The sequence below is a fragment of the Pipistrellus kuhlii genome, unplaced genomic scaffold (assembly GCF_014108245.1).
Source record: "Pipistrellus kuhlii isolate mPipKuh1 unplaced genomic scaffold, mPipKuh1.p scaffold_m20_p_13, whole genome shotgun sequence".
Taxonomy (NCBI): domain Eukaryota; kingdom Metazoa; phylum Chordata; class Mammalia; order Chiroptera; family Vespertilionidae; genus Pipistrellus; species Pipistrellus kuhlii.
In genome coordinates, this window is record NW_023425438.1 from 33109798 (window position 1) to 33128525 (window position 18728).

Here is an 18728-nt window from a genome sequence, read left to right on the forward strand (position 1 = left end):
TTGCTATGTTATGTTAATACCTGGTGGCCACAGCCACCATTTCCCAGCTGGGCTGGGATGTGGTCTGCCTTTTGCACCTAGGGGTCTCAGCAGCACTGGGTGAAATTTGGTGTTGTGTCACTCTGGGGTGGTGATGGGGCATATGTCCCACTTGGGGGAAGCCAAGTGTTGCTTTGTGGGCAACAGGTCTGTGGTGCCATTTCTCTTAAATGGCCAATGCACATCACAGCAGCTCCTGCTTTGAGTGTCTACCCGCCTGGTGGTCAATGCACGTCATAGAGATCAGTCTGACAGTTGGACACTTAGGATATTAGCCATATATATATATATATCCCTGCCAGGAATTTTATGTAAACACTTTCAGGAATGGAGACCTCAGCATTATCCAAACTAGCACCAAGCCAGTTTTTATTGAAACCAGTGTTCTAAACAGATAATTTAAATTGTGAAATATGTGGAGGTTTTCTTATCAGTTTATTCGTTATGACCATCTTTCACTTTGTCCTTGAATATATTCATAATAACTTCTTTAAAATCCTTATCTGATAAAACCAACATGAGTCATATCATGGTCTCTTTCTATTGCCTTTTTTCCCCCCTTTGGTGGTGGCTTATATTTTTCTTTGATATTTAAGAATGATTATTTACACAGTAGTTATAGTGGAAGATATGTTGTAAGATATCTGAACAGTATCATCTTCCTTTAAAAGATACTGAGTTTGTCTGTCAGGAAAAAAAAAAGTATTAGTAGATTCTTTTTGATCCTCTTATGTTTGGTTTTATTCTTTAACAGAGTAGTCTATTGTGGTGTTTAATTTTGTTTTATTGTTTATTATGTTGCCTCTAGCACCTGCCCTAACTAGGGCCAGGGATCAAGCCTGCAACTAAGATACATGCCCTCGACCAGAATCAAGCCCAGGACCCTTCAGTCCAAGGGCCAACACTGTCTCCACTGAGAAAAACTGGCTAAGGCTTTTTTATTCCTCATTCCTTTATAAAGCTTGGCCTTTGTAAGGTCCCACCTGAATACCTGAAATATTTTTTCTCCTCTGGCTTTCAATATCTTCCTAAACTGAATGGCCTCTGTTATTATAGTTCAGCTGCTATTTCCACAACATTCTATCTATTGTATGTCATGTCTCATAGAATCTCAACTTTTTTCTGTGTAGCCCAGCCCTCAGCCAATAAATTTCTATACATTCACATATAGACTTCAGAGGCCTCCAGTACCCTATCCTGGAAATTCTGGCTATTTCAGGATCCTGGAAGTCCAATCTCTGTTTCCTCATCTCAGGAAGACTATTGTTCTATTTGGTTCCACATCCTTGTGCTGTGTGGCGAGAGAGGGCCTCCAGACAGAGAAGTGTGGCTCCTCTTGTATGTTTTCCTTTCCCCAAGGATTGCAGTCCCACGCCCATCACCCAATGCCTGAAAATAGTTACCTGACTCACCTGTCAAGTTTTATAGTTGTTCTCAGTGAGATGGCAAGTTTGATACTACTTACTCTCAAATGATTAAAAGCAGAAGTCAACATGCTTAAAAAAGAAAGAAAGAAAGGAAGGAAGGAAGGAAGGAAGGAAGGAAGGAAGGAAGGAAGGAAGGAAGGAAGGAAGGAAGAAGAAAGAAAGAAAGAAAGAAAAAGAAAGAAAGAAAGAAAGAAAGAAAGAAAGAAAGAAGGAAAAGAAAAGAAAGAAGGAAGGAAGGAAGGAAGGAAGGAAGGAAGGAAGGAAGGAAGGAAGGAAGGAAGGAAGGAAGGAAGGAAAGAAAGAAAGAAGGAAAGAAAGAAAGAAAAAAGATGTTGTAATCTGCATATTCTGCCTGGAACCATGCCACCCTATGTTGAGAGAAGCCAACATCCTGTGAGAAGATGACAAAACAAGAAAGAGAAAAGAACTTGTGTCTTTAACTGAATTTACTACCGCTGGTATGTCTCCCCTTCAAACATCTTGTTACATGAGATTATAAATGTCATATTGCTTAAGCCACTTTTGATTGGAGTTTCAGTTATTTGGAGCAAGTGACACTTGCAGTAACTGATACAAATCACTGTGTCTGGGTCTTTTTTTCTTAAGGACAAACAGCTCTATCTTCTTTAGGCATTCATCACAGGATATCCAGTGAATCCAAGTCCTCTCAAATGTATGGTCTTAATGACAATAATGTACTATAACTTGATAAATGTGATTAACTCAAATCTCTGCTGAGAGAGAGAGAGAGAGAGAGAGAGAGAGAGAGAGAGAGAGAGAGAGAGAGAGAGTCAAAAGCATGTGCCTTGGTTGCAGGCACATCCGCAGTGGGAGGTGTGCAGGAGGCAGCTGATCAATGTTTCTCTCTGGTTGATGTTCCTGGCTCTCTATCACTCTCTCTTCTTCTCTGTAAAAAAAAAAAAAAAAAAAAAAAAATCAATAAAAAATATATTTTTAAAGTTTCACCATATTTTAAAGAGCTATATATAAACCCTTTGTCTGCTTTTGAAGAAAGATACCCGCAAAGAGATTTTTGAGAAGCTTTCACACACCCAAAGAAGCAGAGTCTGGGCTAAAGGCTCCAAAAGAATAAGACCGCCATCTGTGAGGACACAGGATCCACCTGTGAGTCATGAGACTTCAGGGACTTCCTTGGAAACCACATTGGGATTACCACCCATCCCTGGAAGTGACCGATACTCATAGAGACTCAGATGCTTGGTAACACCACAGCACCAAGGTCACACTTCCAAAACAAAAACTGCTCTGGAGTTTGACTGTGGTGCCAGAAGCTTTTAGTGATGTATTTGACACTCTATCAGAAAATTCCACCAGCACTCCCTTTCCCATGAAAAGTTACTCAGGGGGAAAAAAACAACAAAAAAAAACCTGGTGGAAACCCCAACAATAAAGCCACCATTTACTAGGAAGACCAACACAGCCCTTCACAAAGCTTACAGGATGGTATGAAATGCACTAGCTGTTCAATTTCCTTTTTGACCTGTTTTTAAACTTATAACAATTTTCAAAGCTATTTATATAGCTGAAGATGTCTATAAAAATTTCTACACATTTTCAATTTAACAAAGAACAGACTGCTACACCATGTTGGGGTCAAGAGGGACTGGGAGTGAGCCGAGGGAGGCCCATTGTGCCCGACTCCAATTTAGCTATGAGAGAAGCGAGTTCCACTGCCCTGGAAAAACATTGATCTTTCAAGCAAAAATGTTAGCAGAAAGGGAAGGAGCAATAAATACAGCTCGGAGCCCTGAAGCAACGTGATCAAATGCTGCCTGGGCCTGGCTGGTGTTGCTCAGTGGTTGAGCATCAACCTATGAACCAGGAGGTCATGGTTCAATTCCTGGTCACAGCACATGCCTGGGTTGCAGGCCCGATCCCCAGTAGAGGGTGCCCAGGAGGCAGCCAATAGATAATTCCCTCTCATTGATGTTTCTATCTCTCTCTCCTTCTACCTTCCACTCAAAAGTCAATAAAAATATATTATTATATGTAAGAAAAGCAAAATGCTACCTAGGCCTTTGGCATCCAGTGGCCCAGTTGAACTAAGCTGATTGGAAATGGTTCCTTTCAGCCAACGGTGCTGGCACTGATGTCAGGCTCTGCCACTTTTCTACCTCCTGGCAGCACAGCGTGGCCATCTCTGACTTGAGGCACAGTTCCCGTGTTGGGATCAAATGCTGGGTTTTAAAAAGGAAAGTTTGATGTGGATGAACAACTGCCTATAAAAACCCATTAAGCCTCTTCCGTAATGTATTTAATTTCACACTGATTGCAGACATTGCCTCTGAATGGATTATGGCAGGGGGCTGCCATTGTCCCACTGAACCACACGGTTAAATAATACGTGGTGTCTAGAATTGGTCCAGTAACCGTTTCCTACAGGCTGGGGCATGAAATGAATACCCGGCTTTTCCGCTGGTGGTTTAGTCTGGTTAAGAACCAGGCCACGTTGAATTGGTGCATAACAACTCACGAGATCATTTACCGCACTGTTTGGGTTGTACCTTTGCCTACAGTAACATGTGCACCTGCGTTTTGCCATTCTCAGCAGCAAGGCATAATCACACACTGACTGTTCCAAGGGTCTGGTTACTTAACAACCTGGGGAGTGATGCTCCAGGGTCGGTCACTGGATTGCAGCCTCGCGTTCAGATAATGACGCTGTGTTCTTGTCCAGAGCAGGGCGAGACAGTAGACATAAGCTCCCTCCATCGTGGCCTGCCTCGCTCCAAGTGGAGGATTCTTTTTCAAGAGCACTTTCCACCTTTGGCACGTTTCCAGAGTTATCCCCTCACGTAGATGGAATAATCACCTCGTTTCATAAAGCGCTTCTCAGGCCATAGACACCGGAGCAATTTCAGTCTGAGCCAGATGGGGCCAGGAGGAGGTTTTATAAGACGCCGAGTTTCTCTCTGTCCCTTTGCTTGCACCTGTAACATAAACAGCCAATGGAGACGGAAGCGCTTCTAAAGCCACTTAGCTGGGCCTCTGCTACCCCGCGTCCTGCTTCAGTGTTTGCCTTGGTTTGTGGCTCGCCCTGGCTTTGGGAAGCCCAGACGCGTTCTGGCACTTGTGTGAGGCCCTGGGCCAGCTCACCTTGGGGCTAATTATACAATCGTAGGTGCTTATTTTTAAAAGAGGTTTCAAGTGCAAGAGACTGAAGAGGGTTCTTTTATTTCTTCCGTATGGTTGTTATACTACAAAAAAAAAAAAAAAGTTAGGAAAGTATTAAAGCTTTGCTCATCTTATTTTCTTTCCCCCCTCCTTGGCTTTGAGTCTGAAAAGAATGCTGGAAGTCATCGGAGCCCTGGTTGGAATAGAGTGTTAATTCTTCCATATCTAAGCCTCTTTGTTGAAATTCCCTTTGTCTCCCGCCCCAAGTCATTAAACACTAATCCCATCACTCTCCCTAATCCGACCCACTGGAGCTGGAGTTCAGTTTCCGAAACTGTCTTTGTGGCTCTTCTAATAGCGCCTGTGGATTGCAGTCGGTTCAGACGCGTTTACAGCGTCCCGTTTCAGCTCTTTAATGAAGTGGCCTTAATGAATCTTTTCCTCCTTCACGCGGGGAGCACGGGCTTCAATTGGTTTAGTGTCAAGTAGGGGAAGATGCGGAGTCATCTCAGGGGCCTTTGCAAAATATGACTGTCAGAGGCAAAAAAAACAAAACAAAACATAGGAAACAGGCCATTGAAGGCTCCCTCCACTGAAGTGCTCATTTAATTACTAAGGATTTACAAAAGAAAATCTGTCCTTTGTAGCCGACAAAGGCCAAGGAACCAAGAAGAGATAGTAGAGGGGTTTTCCAACAAATGATAAAAGAGGAAACGTGGTTGAGTGAAGCCATCAGGGCATGGAGAGAACTCTTTCACGTTCACTACTCAGGCTTACTTTCTGAGGAGCAGGTATGCGCGGAGACACTGAAATGGTCTTTTCCGTCCCGCCAAGAGATGGAGGCCAGAGAGTGAGTCTGATAAGTTCTTTCTCGGACAAAAAGCCACCACAATGACAATCCACTGCCCTAAATCTAAGAAAGTCTTGTTCAGGATGCCCTGGTCACCCCAGGGGACTTGGAGAAAAACATGGGGGTAAAAACAGAGATGGAAAATGTTCCAAGCACAGTTTGGTTTTGTTGTTTTGTTTTGTTTCCGTTTGCGTAAACTGTTTACAGTCTCCCCAGTAAGAGGCAGCTGGAGTCTGATGTCCCTCCAGCACAGCAGATTTAAATAAAAATGCTGAATGGCACCTGATCATTTTTATGTTTTCACAAAAACCTATGAACCCATTCTGTGGATGGCTCAGCAGTGTTTCTCGTTCGGGGAGAATGACCCTCGGGTACATTCCTACATGATAGAATCCATTTTTCATAGGATGAAATGCCAGAGTAAATTTTCCCCAGGCCCCTCAAAGGCACAAGTGCTGAGGTAGAGCAAGAGAGCATTGTCATCTTGTTGTCTGATCACCATCTCTAGGTGCTGTTGGAAATGTTAGCTGTCCTGTACCCTTCAACGTCAAAGAAGCACGTGTCTCTCCAGTCTCAGATTTCCTCGCATTGCTTTTCCCCGCCTTCTTAGCCTATCACCACGTGACTTCATGTAACCCTCGTTAGGTCTCCTTCTTCAATTCTAATACGTAAAATAAGCTGCAAAACTGCCTTCCTCTGGGACTTTTTTTTGAGATTTTTCTTCCTGGCAGTTGTGGTCACTCAGCTCAGATAAACTCCTGAAGATTTTTTTCTTAGGATGGAGGTGCTTTTGTCAACACTTCTTATCAGTTTGATGAGTTAACTGATTGATTGGACCAAGTGATCTTGCTCTGCAGAGTGAGCCTGGAGAAGCTGAAGTTTTTTTTAGTGAATTAGAAGTGTCACTTGGAGCCCATCAAGAAATCATGTAATAGCCAAAACCGGTTTGGCTCAGTGGATAGAGCATCGGCCTGCGGACTGAAAGGTCCCAGGTTCGATTCCGGTCAAGGGCATGTACTTTGGTTGCAGGCACATCCCCGGTAGGGGGTGTGCAGGAGGCAGCTGGTCGATGTTTCTCTCTCATCGATGTTTCTAGCTCTCTATCCCTCTTCCTTCCTCTCTGTAAAAAAAATAAATAAAATATATATTTTTTTTAAAAAAAGAAAAATCATGTCATAGACTGGACAACATTAAGATCACATAGAACAAAAGGCTTACTTTCCTGATTTGGCAACTCAGGATGGCCTTGTCAAGATACTGTCAGATACTGACAGCAAAGTCCCGGGTTTCTGAAGCCCTGGGTTCCCTCTGAGTGCCAAGACTCCAGGTCCTCCTCATTGTCCATGGCTGGTGACATCTCAGCTTTATCTTTAGTGAGCATCTCAATAAAATGTTGCTTTCTTGTCTATTTACCAGACTCAATAGTTGTTTTTATTTCCCCCTTGGACAAAAATAAGCAAACAAACAAAAAACCAAACTTTCAACTCCCTGATGAAAACAAATCAGATCCATGTAGTAACTGGATAAATTAGAACAAAACGACTGTCTCTGAAACTGCCACGTTCTCCTCGCCGATAAAAACAACTGCATTTAGCATTTGCGCTGCTTTTCAAATTCCAGGGCATGTCTACTGTTGGCAGTCAAAATTACACTTGGCCATTGTTAAAATGTGCTCATGTGTTCGGGGCTTCTACTTTCCTCTTAACTGACTTGCCAAATCGTTTTCTTTGGGGAATCAAACAGCTCATGCACACATTGAGGAAAAATTTCCTGTGCTGCATGTTTTTTAAAAAAAGAGAAGCTAAAGAGCACCGGTTGAGTGTATGGGAGACACTGAGGCAATATGCGGCCAGTGCCATGGCCAGCTGAGCGCCAGCTGTCCTCGGAGCCCAGCCCTTGGAAGTCAGTATTCCCCGAAGCCGGGCTGCCCATGGTGCATTAGATCAGGATGGCTACATCCTCGCAGAACTCTTTATTTAATCCTTCTCTTCCTTTCCAGACCCCGACTTTTTCTTTTTTTTTCTTTTTTCATTCTCATTTTGCATGAGCAAGCTGCATGCGTCTTGTTTCAAATGAAAACAACATTTAAGAAATGGAACGCGGATGGTGGATTGGGAAGATCTCCAGAAGGCTCTCCACTGAGCATTTTTTACATCCTCTGAACTCCATTCCCTCCACTACACATGTGGGGGAGAGGGGTGGTGGGTTAGAGCACTGCTCTTTTTCTTTCTTCCTTTCTTTCTTTTTGAGGGAGGGTATATTTTAGTAAAGCACTTTGGTACTTAAGAATTTCCTTTTAAGAAAAGGTGCCTCACTGAGCTCTTGCGTGAACAAGTATTGGAAGCGATGTTTTTCCTTTTGTTAGTTCTGAGTAGCATCCATTGACCTATGTCACTCATCCCTAGTTCCAATTTGCCAGGGACACTGCACACTTAATTGAGAAAAGGAAAGATGACAGGACAATGTTACCATTTATTAAGCTCTAAGTAGTTCCCACCTTAATGTTTACTCCGATGGCAAGTAAAACAACAGACCGCTGATGCCCATTTATCTCTTCCCTCATCTCTGATAGCAAGAGGCCAGGTGCCATGTAATTTATATTCCCCTCTATATTCCTAACGCATAACACAGGCCCCACACTTATTTCTGGAATGAATGAATGGACAAATCTATCCGGTTGTAGGTAACCTGCAACATTATCTAAAGGGAAGCTGAAATTGGACACTAGATATGTTTTTCACACTTCCTGTGGGATTTCCCATATGGATTCCTAGGAACTGGAATGCTCTGCTGTTTTGCTGTAGAAACACAGGCATTTCACAGGGGTGTGGGGGTGTCGAATGGCAGAGAGCTTACTTAAGAGATGTACACACCCGTTATTAATCAGACATGAAAACTTATTCTGCACATAGCAGAATGGGAAAACGTTGGAAGGGAGGATAATGCCAAGTGGGGCAGTTGATGCCAGGCCACAAGAGCCCGCATACACTGAGAATGTAAATTGGTGAGCCATTCTGGAGAGCAGCCTGGCAGTATTTATGTCCCAGGACCCAGAATCCCATGTATCTGCCAGATGAGTTACCGTAGGGGCACACACATTCAGCACTGTATTATTTATAGTGGCGGTGCATTGAAGGCAACCTAGAAGTCCATCTCTAGGAGAAGAGAGGGTGATAGTCTAAGCATTAGGTAGACCTAAGAAAATTAGAGATAAGTACACAATACAGATAAGTTATGAAAACAGGGTTTTTTGTGTGTGTGTGAAAATGGTAAGAAATGAAATGAGATCTACAGCACAACTTTATACAAGCAAATTTAAAACACAATAAAGCAATGCTATAAGAATATATACAAATCCACATTAATATATCAAATAATCAAATACCTTAGAATAGATATCTACAAGAGAAAAAGAAACGGGCATTTAAGAAGAATGAAGGAAAAATATAATTATAGCAAGCGAGGGGAAGGAAAGGATTCTTTTCTGCAAAAGATCTGAATGATTTTTTAAAGCAGGGATTTATTTCTCCCCAAGGTAATACCATCTCTCAGGGCAAACGTTGGACTTAAACAACATTGGGTTCAGGGAGCATCCGGGCAAGGGCATCATATTTCCTTGACAAATTGGAAAGAATCCAGTAAAAGTGTCAATGGTCTGTAAAATAGATAAAGTAAACATCCGTATGTTGGTTAGGATAATGGTAGCTGCTGTAAGAAACAAATCTCAAAATTTCGATGGCTCAACAGCAGGGGAGCTTGGTGTCTCAGAACCAGAACATGGACTTTGAGGGCTAGTAGACACAGCTCTAAGCCTAAATTTTTCAACTATAAAAATGAGAGTAGTAAAAACTACAATATATACCTCCTCACTTACGAGATTAAGTTAAGGCAATGCATGTGAAGCCTTTATTGACTGCAGGGTCCTGTGATGCTACTTGAGGAAATGATCTTGGATGTATGCAAAAAGGACTCGAAGAATGCTCATCAGAGATCCATTATTAATTCTTACATATTGGAGAAAAATCTCACAATGGCCTACCATAGATTAATTATAGAAATACTGTCGGCCATCGGTATGAGTTCCACATACACCAATACAACCAACCACACAAAAATGTTATGTTGTTGCTCGCAGGTACCATGTAATTATGTTTACAATGTCATTTTCTCTAAACAACTATTGCCATAACATTGACATTATATTAGGTATTATAAATAATCTAGATGATGATGGTCAGGGAATCTCAAACCTTTTCACCTCCTGGCACAAAAACTAAATTACTAAGATTCTGTGGCACACTAACAAATATATATTTTGCAGATCTGACAAAAAAAAAAGTTATAATTTGTATTCATTCACACCAGACAAATATTGTATGTTGGCTGTTGTCATTTATTTTATTTTATTTGACAACCTAAGGGAAAAGAGGTCAGTGCCCCTGATTAAACAGCCAGGTATTGCATGTTTTAAAAATCTTGCAGCACACTGATGGAAAATGCTAGGCCGCTTCATATGAGGGACTGCAGCATTGGAGGATTTTGGTATCCATGGGTATCCAATCGCCCATGGATACCAAAGAACAAATGCAGTGACAAATCAATATGCATCCCTGAAAAGACATGGAACATGATTTACTACATGTCAAGTTAAAAATGATTATGAAATGTACTTAAGGTGTGATCCACACTTACGGGTAAATGTATATGAATTTATACATAGAACACTAATGAGAAATGTGTATCCCCAGAATGTTGCATGGGGCCATGAGCAGGTTACAGTTACTTGGTTTTTCTTTTGTAGACCAATGCTTTCTAGATTTTCATCCATGAACATGTACTACGTTAGAAAAATGCGACCAGGACGTACGGTACTTAATGTGTGAGTGTGATTTTTCTTCTCTTTTTGTAAAGGGTCTTTAAATAGTCAAAATAAAGTAGAGAAAACAGCACAAGGACCACCCTTTTCCCATCACCTAGATTTGACACTTGTTCACATTTTACATTTTACTTCAATTTTTGTCTTCAAGTATTTTAAAATACATTTTCATCATGAAATGGCAGGCCTATAAGCTTCCACGTGAATCTCTAAACTGAAGAATACTCACTTAAAGAGAGGTAACCAAATTTTTTTAAAGTGACTATTTGTAAATACAGTTAGACTCATCTATTTGTTGGATAACACAATTTTTAAAAATGAATTCTGATTCTATATGTAAACATGTTATGAGGTGGGGTGGGGGAGGGGGGGCAGAAAATCTAGCCATTAGGCTAGGCTTATCCATAAACTTGCTCCAGATCCATTAAATCTATGGAGCCCCCTTTTCTCATTTGTAAAATAAAGTTATTGTGCTAAATGACACCTTCCCATTTTTTTTTTTTTTAAATCCTATTTCCTTGGAAGGCAAAGAGAGGAACAAGTGAATTCCCACCATCCAGGACGCTTCAGGGTGGGAGCCGCACCAAAACGCTCACATGAGTCATTGGAGTGAGGAAATTCTGAAATGTGGGAATCTGAGACCAGAGAGATATTAAGAGGTTTTCTAATTTGTCCAATAAATAAACACATCCGTGACCTTTGGTTTAAACAACGTAAACCCTTCATCTCCCAGGCATGCGTTTTTGTACTTAAATGTTTCCAGTCTTTGCATAGCGGCTTGACTGTTTCGCTCCTGCCTTTGTTTTGTCCTGTGGCAGGGCAGCTCCGGGTCACCTTTGCCAAGAACACATCCTCTGACCTTCCCGCAATAAAAGAGGTGCGGGGGGCGAGCCCCCTCTCTCTGCATTTGCATCACAAAGCCCTGCGTTCCTCAGTGCTGCCCGCTCTGCTCCAGATGGCGCTCCGGGAAAACCTCATTTTCAGATCCAGCTTGAAGTATCTCTGAGGAGGCACCTTCTAGCAGGGCACTAGCTTCAATTCTTCATTTCCCCCCTAACAAAGAACTAACCCCATTCCCTGCAGGAAGCATGGCTAGAATTTATCGTTTTAGGATTTAGTCATACGCTTGACCCATTGTGTAACCAAGGGCAGATGCAACTCCATGCTTGGCTACAATAGATGATAAGCGCAGGCTAGACACAGGCTCCCTCTGTTCACAGACACAACCTGCATCTCCTCCAGGTGGGATCTGCTCCCAGGATCCCCCGTTATGGCAGAACACCAGTGAGGAGTCTGCAACTCCAGGGTCTCATTTCTCCTCTGCTCTAAACCGCTATGTGGACAAACCTCTGAACTTCCCAGAACTCAGTTTCCTCAGTTGTAAAAGGGAGCGGCTGGACCCAGTTATTTCTAAGATGTCTTTTTATTGTTACGTTGTTGTTGTTGTTGTTAATCCTCACCTGAGAATATTTTTCCATTGAGTGTTAAAGTGGAAGGAAGGGAGAGAGAAGGAGAGAGAAACATTGATGTCAGAGAGACACATCAATCGGTTGCCACCCAGAGCCTGGAATTGGATTGAGCCTGCAACCAAGGTACATGCCCCCGACCGGAATCGAACCTGGGACCCTTCAGTCTACTGGCCATTGTTCTATCCACTGAGCCAAACTGATCAGGGCTAAGATGCTCTTAAACATCACAATTTAGTGCTTCCATGTGCAATTTTCCCCTCTTTTCTGGGAAAAATACTATTCCGCTTTAAAAAGAATATATGGAGAATACCTATTCGACACATTTTCCACCCAAGAGGCAACTTCTTCACTAGTTCTTTGCTTGTACTTCCAATATAGTCTAACTATGCACATATCCCAAGGTTTCCAATTTGACTTCTAAGAATGTATCTGATAAACTTAAACATGTGTGCAAAGATATAGATGCAGTTGCTTGTCCCGTTATGGTTAGAAGGCTAGAATATCCAGAAGGTATATTAAGTGTATTCTGATATGTTTATAGTAAGGCCATTTTTTTAAAAAATGAGGTTGATTTATAATCAGTTAAGAACTTTTATGTTGCAAGTAACAGAAAATCCACTGCAAACTGATTTAAATAATAAAGGAGATGTATCCAGTCACTTAAATGGGAAATCCTCAAGGACTCCCTGTCTTCTCCTCTTTCTGCCTGCTGTCAAGGACAACAGCTTCATCCCAACCTGGTCCTCTCCTAGTCCTGAGAGACTCACCAGTCATAATCCCTGGGGGGAGAATGTGCTTCTGCCCAGCACTCCATGCAAGAGTCCTGAGTTCACCTGGACTGTGCCAGCTCAGGGCAGATTCGCTACTAGAAAATATTGATTAGCTTTGGCTAATTCAAAGAAGGTGGCATGTTTCCCAGAAGCTTTGTGGGGGAACACGGACAATTAAATGGAAAACTAAGTACTTCAAGGAAGGAGAAGAAAATGGACCCCGGAAGGCAGTCATCAAATGCCCCCTGTAGTAGAGGAGAGTGAAATGACTTCTAAGATACTTTTGTGGACCTCAAGGTACAGAGTACCAAAATGCTATCATCTGTGTAGAAAAGCATGCTTATACATGCATGGACTAATTCTAACAAAAATTCTAATCTCACAAACATTCATTCATATAAGCAAATATGAAAGCCCCCACAGGGGTAAGAAATAATCAAAAGGGACTAAGGTTCTAAGATTCCATCAAATGGAATATTTTCAAATAGCAGCTTGGAGCAGAGGGTCTAGAACAGCACTAGCAATTCATCAACAGCCCCCCACTGGCTTGGTCTTCCTGCTCTGAATGACACTGTGCTTCCGTGTTCTCAAGAAAGGAAGAGTATTCAGCAGGAGAAAACTAACTCATCATGCAAATGACAAGGCAATCAACAATATACACGTGTTTGCACAAATCAATTTACAAACGTCACTCTTCCTGAAACAGTTTTTAACAATGTCCCAGAGCTAAGCACCAGGGATTCCACAAGGTGACATAAATCCATGGAGATTTCTTTTCATACTGAGTCTCAGACATACCTAGGGCGGCTCAATCTGTCACTCACGGAAAAGTGCGCAGAATCCTGACAGTTTCTGATAGTTTCCGGAATGCCTGCTACTCAGTGGGCATTATATATTCATGGAACTACATCATTGGTATAAATTGAGTTTTAGTAAACTGAAGAAAAATTGGGAAAACATCTGTGCTCTAAGTAAGGGAGCCCCCACTCAGGAAGGGATAAGAGAACTTTACGTAGTCAGCCTACAGCGCTACTGAGCAGGAAGCCAGCAATGACTTCAAAAGCCCATTGCAAACTGCCAGAACTACTTTTGCAAGAAATAAAATTAAGAGGCTGTGTGTGGGGGGGGGGGGAGGGGTATAAATTGATAGATTCAAGAACTGATTTTTATAATAGAGTAGCAGGTTTCCAATGTTCTCATAAGTGGAAAGTTTATCAGTAAGGAGAACTGTAGTGAAAAAGACAGAGTGGTCAAAACATACAGTATGAGAAAGGCTTTGCTTGGAAATAGCCAGGTATTCAACTCAGTCATTCAACCCACTTCTAATTTAATTCCTGCCACGGGCAAGGTACTGTGCTGAAACCTCTGACGAAACAGGCACACTAACCGCATGGGGAGGGGTAGAAAAAGATATGTGGAAAGTAGGCAATTATGAAACATGGCAAGACAAGAGGAAAAAGTTACAAACATCGATGGGTGCCAGGCACTTATAGGAGGGAAAATATTACAGAGGGGTAACTGTTGCTCACTCAAAATTCATTCAAGAGGAAATAAACGTGGATTAGGTAAAATGGCATGCTAATTAGGCATGTGGCTGCTGGGGTCAATGTTCAGAGCACCACTGACCAGCTTCATGAACTGGTCAAGTACGTAATCCTGCTCCTGGTCTGCACAAGATCATGGAAATCGAGTTCTTAGCTTGATCACCTGGCATTTAATTAGTGCTCTCAACAAGTTAGCTTCCATTATCATTACTATTGTTACTACTGTTATCATTGGGGTTTAGATGAACCACTGTTTATCTGTTTTTCTGCTTTACTTTACTATGCATAGAACAGGATAAACTATTAACAGGTTTACTGATTTTTTTTTTTTTAAGGGGAGGGGAAAAGGAGGATTGCCGAGAAATTGCCTATTACCTTAAAGTTGTATTTACATAAATGTGTTCATTAGCAGCCCAGCAGTTTTACCTTTTTGATATTACCCTGGCCTCTTAATGTTGACTCTATGGCATTTTAATGAGCTATTTATTTGGCAAAAAAGGGTTACTTAGAATTTAACAACTCACTTGGTTTGTTCCTGCTTTAATTTTGAGTCTAAGTGTTAGTTGATTCTAACTCAGGGCTTCTGTGATCTTCCTGTGCACCTCTCACTCCATCTTTATGGCATCCACATTAAAGCAGACCAAAATTCTTGGGGTGGGCCCCTATCGTACGGGTAAGGGGCTGGGGCCGGGGCAGAAGCAATTTGGAAGCGGTCATAAATTAGCTGTAAATCAAAGCATTTCTGGAAGGCTGACTTTAATATCTTTTTTTGTATGACTTTACCTATATGAAACGTGTAGTAAAAATGACCTTGATTTCCCTAAACAACTCTTGTAATGGGATACAGTTTCATTTGAAAGCGAATGGAGGGAGTGCATTTTGAGGAGTTAGTGTCACTTATAAGTTACTGATGATTCAGAAGCTCCCGAGTAAGTCATCAGTCCTAGCAAACACAGGGCCGAGGAAAACGTAGAACCGAGAAAAAGCTGTGAAATGTAGGAAATGAAGTGACTTATATATAACTCGTCCCAGCTGCCCTGAGAATGACTGTTTTGAAATTTCATAGAAAAGGGCCTAGCTTAGAAAACTGACTTTTCTCTGTCAGGGAGAATACACAGCAAACCAATGTTAGGCAAATTCTGACCACTTTTAGCATTATTTAAACCCCCAATGTGACATGCACATATAAAATATGATCTTTAGCTCCCTAGGATGTATCATTTAAGAAAATAGTGGGAAATACTTACTATACAAAAAGGAAAGGCCAGGATTGAATGGGAATGAGAAAGATACCTCTGCCACATACACATATACACAAAGTTTTGGCACTGTATTTATTCCTTAATACTCTTATTTTTTTCCTGCTATCTTTGCTTCTTAGCTTCCCTGGTATATCTCCCAACACACACACACACACACACACACACACACACACACACACACACGAACCAGCTAGCTCATCTGGATCCATTTAGGGACTGAATTTCCTAAGTGCCAGTGAGATAAACAGACCCTATAATATAGTTGTCACCTGAACAAACCAATGTTTGATCAATGGTGCATTTGCTTGGTGGAGTGCGAACCTTGCTTGAGAGCTGAAATGACAAATATTAGTAAATTATTATCAGCAGCCATCATCAGACAGTTGGTTCATTGTCCTGCATGGTGTGAATTAGGAGTTAGGAATCTATATGTAGCTGTCAATGGTACCACAGCATGAGCAGATTGTTGAGCAATTAATTCAGCTGCTCTAAGCTTTCTGAAAAGATCAAATCGCTCCTCTGGATCCTCAAACCCAGAGATCCGTCTCTTCCAGAAGCTCTTAAAACTGAGGCCAGTAGCAGTAGTTTTCAGTCTCATTTAATGATTAAAACCCACCATCAATATATTGTTAACTTGGAACTTCAGAATCACACATTATAAAACACCTGAAATAGAAATTAGGAAAAGCTGAGCTGAAATTTCCAACAAATATTGAAAGTGATTTTTATTTGTCAACCATGCACAAAAAGACTTCTGCACTCACCTAAAATAGTAATAGGTATCATTTGTTATTTTATATATTTGTTATTTGTTATTCTTATCATCGTGCAAAATCTCAGTTTGGTTTTAAAATGCTTGCTTTTATTGTTTGTCAAAATTTAAGCAATCACTTCACAAAGAGGTGTAAATCTGAAGGAAGAAGCACATCATTGTTTGCACTTAGCAAAGCATTGTGTTTCTGCTTAGTTTTCAATCATATCCTAATTAGCAGAGAGTTTTCATTGAAATTCAGCAAGTGAATTTTCATCTTCCCCTGCTAAAAATGAATGAGAAGGTGCTGCGTATTAGTGTTGGGAACACACCAGTTCAGAACTCACTAAAACTCTTTATTGAGAGTATTTGAAAACAGTTTAGAAAAATTTTGTTTCCAGGGTTTTAAACTCTAGAGTTACAAGACATTTTGTAGGACACATACATACTTTTCTCAAGAATAAATATCAAATAAAGGTGGAAATATCTCTAAGCATCCATTTTCAAAATGTTTTCTTCAGTGTACTAAGTTTCTTTCAAAAGGCCGATCATTTCTCTCTTCTCAATTGTTTAAGGGAAGATTCAGAGTGAGTGTAAATACCCATTTCAAGTCGTCATCTCCATCATTTAGACTTCTTTTTCTTTTCTTTCTTTTAAATACTTATTTATGTATTTATTTATTTTTGCTAACTTCTGACTGATCACATCTGACTGACTAGATCATTATTGCTCTTACCTATAGTAAGACTAATGAAGAAGAGAAGACATATATACTACTATTTTTAATACTTTAAACAAGCAAACAAAAAAGACTAATGAAGAGTTTGTTTTAGGAGCAGAAGGCCATTGTGCAAGCATTATTCATACAATATTATCTTCAGTTTGTGATTTTCTGGCTGGAATTTTTTTAAGCTGCATGTCCATTAGTGAGAATTGATTTAAACTGATATTATCAGCTATAATTGCCACTTAGGACGGCTTAGGTATAAACTACAGTATGTCTCTGCATGCTGAGTGAACAAATAAGAATACTGCAGATGAGACAGAGGCTTGGGAAGTTTCCACTCTTTCTTAGAATGCTCACTTACCACATGAAACTGTGGTAATGAATGAATGAATGAATGAATGAATGTGTCAGTACTTAGTATATTAAATACTATTAAAACCTACTTTTTATTTTTATTAAAAATACTTACAAGGTCTTATACTTTCTTTCTACAGCTACCTTATTGGATCATTTATGCGGGCCACTTTGCAAACTACTGGTCTATATAACACCTATGTTTCCAGGACCTTTGAGCATGCTGTTCTCTGCCTGGACCACTCCGCTTTCCCCACCCTGTTCTATAGTTTACTACTTATCCTTCAAGTTTCATCTGCACTATTACTTCCTCATAGAGACATTCCCAGATCTTCCCTGTCTTCTCAAATTAGCCCAGGCCTCTCTGCTATAAGCTTTCATAGAATGCTATTGCTTTCCAAAAGCCCTTCATAGTAGATAGTGACAAATTTACCTGTGATAAAGAATGGCCTCTTTCTTCTCTAGAAACTGTAATCTTGACAAAAGTATGGGTCACAGTCATTTCTACTATATGCCCAGCCCTTAGCATAGTGCTTCACAAATATTCAGCATTCAACAAATATTTGTAGAGTAAATGAATGATGAGTGATAAACTATAACTTATTCTGGGACTCATTTATACTTAGGACATCATAAATCATCTAGTTTCACCTTTTTATTTCATTAATAGAAAAATTATAAGTGTGGAGAAGTACTTTTACACACTGTGTGGGAGTACAAACTGGTACAGCTGTATGGAAAACAGTATAGAAGTTCCTTAAAAAATTAAAAATGGGATTACTGTATGATCCAGCAATCCCACTTCTGGATATATATTGGAAAAATGAAGTAACTATCTCTAAGAAGTATTTGCATCCCTTGTTCATTGCAGCGTTATTTACAATAGACAAGATGTGGAAACAGCCTAAGTGCCTGTCAAGAGATGAATGAATAAAGACAATGTGATATTATTCAACCATAAAGAAGAAGGCAATCCTGCCATTTGTGACAACAGGGATGAACCTAGCAGGCATTGTGATAAATAAAATAAGCCAGGCAGAAAAAGACAAATACTATACAGTACCCCTTATACGTGGATTCAAAAAAAATTGAAACTCATAGAAACAGAAATAGAATGGTGGTTGCTTGGGACTGGAGGATATGGGAAATGGGCAGATGTTGGTTCCAGGTACAAATTTTCAGTTATAAGATGAATAAATTCCAAGAGTCTAATGTACAGAATGGTACTATAGTTAACAATATTGTATTGGATACTTGAAATTTGCTAGACTATAGATCTTAAGCTTTCTCAACAATAGTCTATGCTAATAATAGCCTACGGCCGTCATGACCAGGACGGATGACTGAACAGTGGGCCCCTGGCTGCCAAGGCATGCAGGCAGGAAGGGTCTGAGGGCTCTGGGCCACTGGGGCATGGCAGCAGTGAGAATGGACTGTGAGCCCTGGGCCACCGAGGTGCCATGGTGGTGAGAAGGGTCTTTAACCCAGGCCACCAAGGCATAAAGTCAAGAAGGGTCTGTAGGC